The sequence below is a fragment of the Crassostrea angulata genome, chromosome 4 (genome assembly GCF_025612915.1).
Source record: "Crassostrea angulata isolate pt1a10 chromosome 4, ASM2561291v2, whole genome shotgun sequence".
Taxonomy (NCBI): domain Eukaryota; kingdom Metazoa; phylum Mollusca; class Bivalvia; order Ostreida; family Ostreidae; genus Magallana; species Magallana angulata.
In genome coordinates, this window is record NC_069114.1 from 22,215,322 (window position 1) to 22,222,637 (window position 7,316).

The window sequence follows — 7,316 nt, forward strand, 5'->3', positions numbered from 1 at the left end:
TTGGGCAGGTGTAAAAGTAGTCTGTGGTAGGTTGCCGAACCGCACTGTGTTATACTTCTTGAGACTTGAGAATAAATAATATATTGAATATAATATGTTTCAAGTTTTGACAATGCTGAAAATACTTCTGCTGTTTTATCAAGATATAATTATATGACCGAACAAAAATACTTTATAAAATCTACGCCGTTTATATATAAAAAGGAGGCATGGTTTTTCGACACCAAGACTTTTCGACTCCGGTTTATAATACCGTCTTCCTATAATTTATCAGGCGCAAAAAAGTGTTATGCCTATGCAATGTTTTATTTATATAACAATTAATTTATTTGACACTCAATTTGTTATATAAATGCATGATTTGGTAAGCTAAATGCCTAAAAGATATATGTTCCTCACAATTTATACAAATAGTAATTAAGCTTGCTCTGCACGAAAAAGCTGCTGGGGGTAATGCGATATTTATACTAAAACGAGTTTCAATTTTAAAAAAATGAGGGGCGGGGCGGGCGGGGCGGGGGGTTATATCATAGGATATAATAATTTTCAGAAATGGATTTCAGTTCACAATCTAAATGAAAAAAATTTACACGTTAACGAAAATACGAATTCTTTCAATGTTGCTTCTTATAATTATACTGGCCAAAACTTCGGTAAATCAGAGACATAAATAACATCTGGTTAAATAATTATGTGATTTGAAACGTAGGTGAACACAATGAGAACCCGTGCTTTGCTTTTGTTCTTTCAACAGTGTTCAATGAAATATGAAGAAAAACAGATAGGAATCTCAGATTTTCAGCTAGGGACAAAATATTTGTTAGCAGGGGGTGTGGGGGCGGCAGTACCGAAGAAGCTGAGCATATGTTAATCACAGCGGCAGAAATTTTATCTAATGCAATATGTAGGAAATGAAATCATGAAAATTGTTAACGATAGTTTAGCGTCCGTGACTTACGGAAGCGTATTAGGGCCGCAGCAGTATTTTTTATTAATTTGTTTTGTTATACTTTCATGTTAAATACTGAAATCTGATTGGTTAAGACGCAGTTAATAATATTTACTATTACCCTCAGCGTTAGCAACGCACTTGGCAACGGGTAACATTAAAAAATGTTACATGCGCGAAAATTATGCGCGTACGGTTCGCTGTAGAATTCACATTATTCCAATATAAAAGCAGTAAAATTTTCTTAAAAATTTTAAAAAAGACATTCAGTATAACAAAATAAATAGTGTCTGTTTGGGAGAATAACAGTTGAAATTGACACCCCTCGAAAATCATTGTCAACCTCCGCTTCGCGTCGGTTGACAATGGTTTTCTCGGGGTGTCAATTTCAACTGTTACCCTCCCAAACAGGCACTATTTATATAATAACAGATTAATAATTTGTTATAACAGATTAATAATTTGTTATTATATAAATGTCAATTTCAACTGTTATCCTCCCAAACAGGCACTATTTATTTTGTTATACTGAATGTCTTTTTTAAAATTTTTAAGAAAATTTTACTGCTTTTATATAGGAATAACGTGAATTCTACAGCGAACCGTACGCGCAAAATTTTCGCGCATGTAACATTTTTTAATATTACCCGTTGCCAAGTGCGTTGCTAACGCTGAGGGTAATAGTAAATATTATTAACTGCGTCTTAACCAATCAGATTTCAGTATTTAACATGAAAGTATAACATAACGTATGCTATGATGTGCTATGATATAACAAATAAATAATTTGTTATAATAAAATACTAGTTTGTTATAACAAATTAATAATTTGTTTTAACAAATTAATAATAGCAGATAGATATCATAGCATTGCATAGAAATCTCATAGCATTGCATTTTTATACTATTTTTTAGTATGCTATGATATTTTCAATGTTTTGTAATGAGATTCCATTGCTATGCTATGATATTTGACCGTCATTTTATGCATATCTATTACAATCTCATGCTATGCTGTGCTATGAGATTCCAGTAATGTTTTAAGATTCATAAGCAATGATATTATTCCTATGGAATTCTGTAAAATTTCTATGCGATGCTATATTAAATTGAAACGAAATGCTTAATGATATAGTAAGCAATGCTATGATCAGTGAGAATCATATGAAATGCTATAGGATTCAAATGCTTTATAATGTATATCGATGCTATGCTATGAAATTTAAGGAGGCCGACTTTAGTTTGCATAGCGCATGTTTTAGCGCATTCAAATATAATACAGTTGTTTTATACTTCTTATGAATTTTTTTCGATATCATTTATAAAATTGAACACAATAAACAAAAAACAGATCAAAATATTTAGATTTTTAAAGGACATTTTTATTTCTAACACGATTTTTACGTTGTGCGGTAGGGGAGCATTGCCATTGCGCTTTTATGACGTTATGATAAAAATGAAGCTTTGTAGGAGTACGTTATAAGAAATAACATAAAAGAAAAAGTAAAAATTGTACGCTGTTGAAATTTTATATACAGAATGATGCTATCCTCGAGGATATTTTCCTCATTTTTGGAATGAATCCATTATACCAATCATCATTCGTGATGATCCAAATATATAGCAAAATTTGGTGCATTTTAATATTTTGAGATGGCCCCCACTAAAAACCAGACGGTAGAATTTTGTGTTTTTTTTTACATATAAGGTAGGAAATGATATTAAAACTGCTATGATGTGCGGAAAATGACAGTTTCCTATACATTCCTATAGTAAATGTACCTCTATTTTGAGATGGTCCCTTAAAAGAACCAGACGGTCGATTTTCATGAACCTTCGCATAAAAACTAGAGTTGGTTTAAATTACATATGGTTAAAAAATAAAGAGTTTTGCTATTGTAGTTTTTCCGCAAAAAAACCCAAATCGGCCTCCTTAAATAACATAGCATTAAAATCGTATGTCATAACATTGGAATCCTATAGCATATCACTTGATTCTCATTCAGCATAGCATAACAAAACCTGCACAGCATACCATATCATGTAATATCATATATCTTCATAAAGCATTTTATTAAATTTACTAAATCAAAAGCATTTAATGATATGCTATGATATTTCTATACTATTCAATGTTATGGATATAAAAGGCTAAATGATGCTATGCTTTGATGAATGAAAATCAAATTATATTCTATAAGATTCCAATGGTATATAATGTAATTCCAATGCTATGCTATATGGAATTAGATAATTGTAAACATATCATTGGAATTACATTGCATAGGATTGGATCTTATAGCATATCATTTGATTCTCATTCATCATAGCAAAACAAAACCTAGCACTGCATACCATATCATGTAATATCATATATCGTCAGACAGCATTTTAATTTACCAAAAAAATAGTATAAAAATGTTATGCTATGAGATTTCTATGATATGCTATGATATCTGTATGCTATTATTAATCTGTTAAAACAAAATATTAATTTGTTATAACAGATTGATAACTTGTTATAACAAATTATTAATTCGTATATCAAATTACTAATTTGTTATAACAAATTGATAATCTGTTATAACAAATTACTAATCTGTTATAACAAATTATTAATCTGTTATAACAAATTGATAATTTGTTAAAACAAATTGAAAATCTGTTTTGTTATACTTTCATGTTAAATACTGAAATCTGATTGGTTAAGACGCAGTTCATAATCCGTTCTATTACCCTCAGCGTTAGCAACACACTTAGCAACGGGTAACATTAAAAATTGTTACATGCGCAAAAATTATGCGCGTACGGTTCGCTGTAGAATTCACGTTATTCCTATATAAAAGCAGTAAAATTTTCTTAAAAATTAAGACATTCAGTATAACAAGATAAATAGTGCCTGTTTTGGAGGATAACAGTTGAAATCGACACCCCTCGAAAACCCTTGTCAACCTCCGCTTCGCGTCGGTTGACAATGGTTTTCTTGGGGTGTCGATTTCAACTGTTACCCTCCCATACAGGCACTATTTATATAATAACAAATTATTAATCTGTTATAACAAATTAGTAATCAACAAATTGATAATCATTTGCGATTGAAAAAATAATTTATGTGATAAATATAGTTTACTAAAAAAGACGAAAACAATTACTTATTATAAAACAGATTATAAAAGCAATGTTACAAGGTACATCGGAATGAACTTGGTTGATTTACGTTTCAAACAGTCAAATCGTTCATAATTATAAACAAAGAAGAGGGGCGTACAAGGCGTTGCATACCCCACCACTCGGAGCAATGAAGACGAAAGAATTTCAGTTCAAGTTAGAATATTAATTTTTGACTTGTATGGATTGTTTAAGTTATAAATTTCACGATGGAAGTCAATATTGCGCTTTCATTCTATAAACACGACAGATATTGGTTTCCGAATTAAGCTGCACCTCGTTTTTGCCTAAATCTTGGATCATTCACTGTTCTTCAAAATTAGGTATAAATCGTCCTGACTCCATCTTAAAATTACTTTTGTTTAAAGAATAAGTTTATTTTGATTTTTATTATTGATTTATTAAAATGGAGTCTAGACCCATAATGGGTCAAATTTGTGATTTTCACCAAAAACGTTTACTTTATTAATTATTGTCAAAAAAGTTCAATTTATTCCCCCGTACTCTAACGTAGCTCACTGTGATAGGCGGAGGCTCGTAGTCCATACTTCTCCATGGAGAGGGTGTGCGAATCGTATAGACGGTGTTTTACTTTTAATACATTTGCCTTTAAGTAAAACGTGTTTTGCTTTTTTATTGATTGTGAATAAATTATAAAAAACAAAACAATTTATATAATGACAACTGTTCATGTTCTGTACATACAATGTCGGATAAAAAATAGCGCTAGCACAGATATGAAATCATGCTGTAATGCTTAGGAAGCATCAAATAAAACAAAGGAGATAAGTACCAAGTACATGTATTATTGTATATTTTTTATTATTTGTCAGAGAATGCAGTTCCATATTATACATGTACATGTACTGATGCAGAGTTTCAAATGTGTACGAGGGGATTTGTCAGGCCTTGTACGCTCTTGTCTTTTATGTACATTACATTCAAATTCCCATTTATTTCAGGGTTTATCAATTAATTACATGCGCAGGTCCAAAAAAAAAAATCCGGAGGCGGGGGTGGGGTGTGTCCAAGGGCCTTGGTTTTGGTAATTTTACATATAAATTTAGCCTTTTAAATAGATATGCATGGTTCACCATATTTATTAAACAATAAAACGTTTTCTTTGGTGATTCATTCGGGATTTATGAAGATAGCCACATGGCAGAAAAAATACATAACCCGCTAACGCGTATTTTTTTCTTGCAATGATCACTACCTTCATAACCCGCATGATTCATCAAAGACAAGGCGCTTGCACTCATTGTCAATGAAAATCAAACCAGCTAGTATATTATTTGAGTATGCATATTTTGATCCCGAGCATAATTTGACTTCAGCATAAAAAATATGTTTTTAAAATTTCTAACCTTTTTATTATTCATTTGGAATAGATAGCACTGAAAATTCATCATTATAATTTTTTTTTTTTTTTTTACAAAATCTTAAGCCTTGTTTCCTAACCCATCACCCCCTGTTTTGCTGTTTCCTTCAGAATAATTTCTTCTATATATAGGTAATCCTATAATTCACAACTTTCCCCCCTAAAAAAACAAAAAAAAAAACGCCTCACTGTGAACCACAGGGGTAATACATGTGTAGCAATACTAAAAAGAATAAACTTAGAATTTGTGATTATCTATTTTTACAAGTAATACCTTTTTGATTCCTCAGAAGAACCATACCCCTTTCTGACCTACTGAGGTTATGATTTGAACAAATTTGAATCTATAATACACATGTATATCAATAGCTAATGTAAAAGTTTGCTTATTATGGACTATTTGGTTCTGGAGAAGAAGTTTTTTAAAGGACTATGTGTGGTATGGTCAAATATCTGCCCCCGATTTCAACCAATTTTTAAATAGTATCGTATAAAAATAAAATCTTCACAAATCATTGTATAGAGGATACCTATAACTTTAATCTTGATTTTAGTCATCATTGCTCATTCGCTGCTTATCTATGACGTCACTAAAATGACCTAATTTCCGCAAATTTGCAAACAAATGAAAATATTCTCATTTTTGCTCTATATTTTGCATTAGGAAGTATAGAGCGCAGGTCTGCTCAAGTGCGATTTTAACATATGTTTTTCTTCAGATAGATATACACATTATACTAAAAAATGGTACTTGAGCAAGCCTGCGCTCGATGTTTCCCAGTCGAAAAACCATCGGAAAACACCCATATTTGGCTACAAAACATAAATTTATCAAAATAATGCCATCTTCATGATGTCATTTCTACATTATGACGTCACTGTGGTGATAACCTTTTACACCTTTATTTCCAATATGATTTTAACTATCTTTTACCTTATTTTCAAAGCTCTTTCTAAAACTTTGATTTTGGGGGCAAAAAATGCATAAAACCGCACATAGTCCTTTCCTCATCATACATTCACTCTTTCTTAATTATCTCCCCTTTGAAAGGGAACTGGTCCTTCATTTTAACAAACTTGAAAGCCCTTCCTCCAAGGATGCTTTGTACCAAGTTTGCTTGAAATTGTCTTTGTAATTTCCTAATCATCTCCTCTTTCAAGTAGGACTGGCCCTTCATTTAAACAAACTTGAAGGCTCTTTCCACAAAGATTATTTTTGCCAAGTTTGGTTGAAATTGGCCCAGTGGTTCTGGAGAAGAAAATAAAAATGTGAAAAATTTACGACAATATGATCAGAAAAGTTCATTTGAGCCTTAATAGCTAAAGTGAGCAAAAAATTTAAATTTCCATTGTGACCCCACCCTACCCCTGACAACATGATTTGAACAACTTCAAATCAATACACTATCTGAGGATGCTTCTATACAAGTTTCAGCTTTTCTGGCCAAATGGTTTTGAGAAGATGTTTAAAAAATACCAACAAATTACAAATTTTCAATAATTCTTAACTATCTCCCATTGAAAGAGGGCATGGCCCTTTATTTCACAAAACTTGAATCCTCTTTACCCGATAATGCTTTGTGCCAAGTTTGGTTGAAAATGGCTCAGTGGTTCTTGAGAAGAAGTTGAAAATGTAAAATGTTTACAAACAGATAGACTGAAGGATGCCAGACAAAAAGGGATCAGAGAAGCTCAAAAGCTAAAAAAAAATACAACTTTTACATTACTGGAATCATCAAAGATACTGCATGCATTCAGTCGTGTTAAATATAAATATATTTCACTAATCAAAAAATCATTGTAAATTGTACCGGTAAT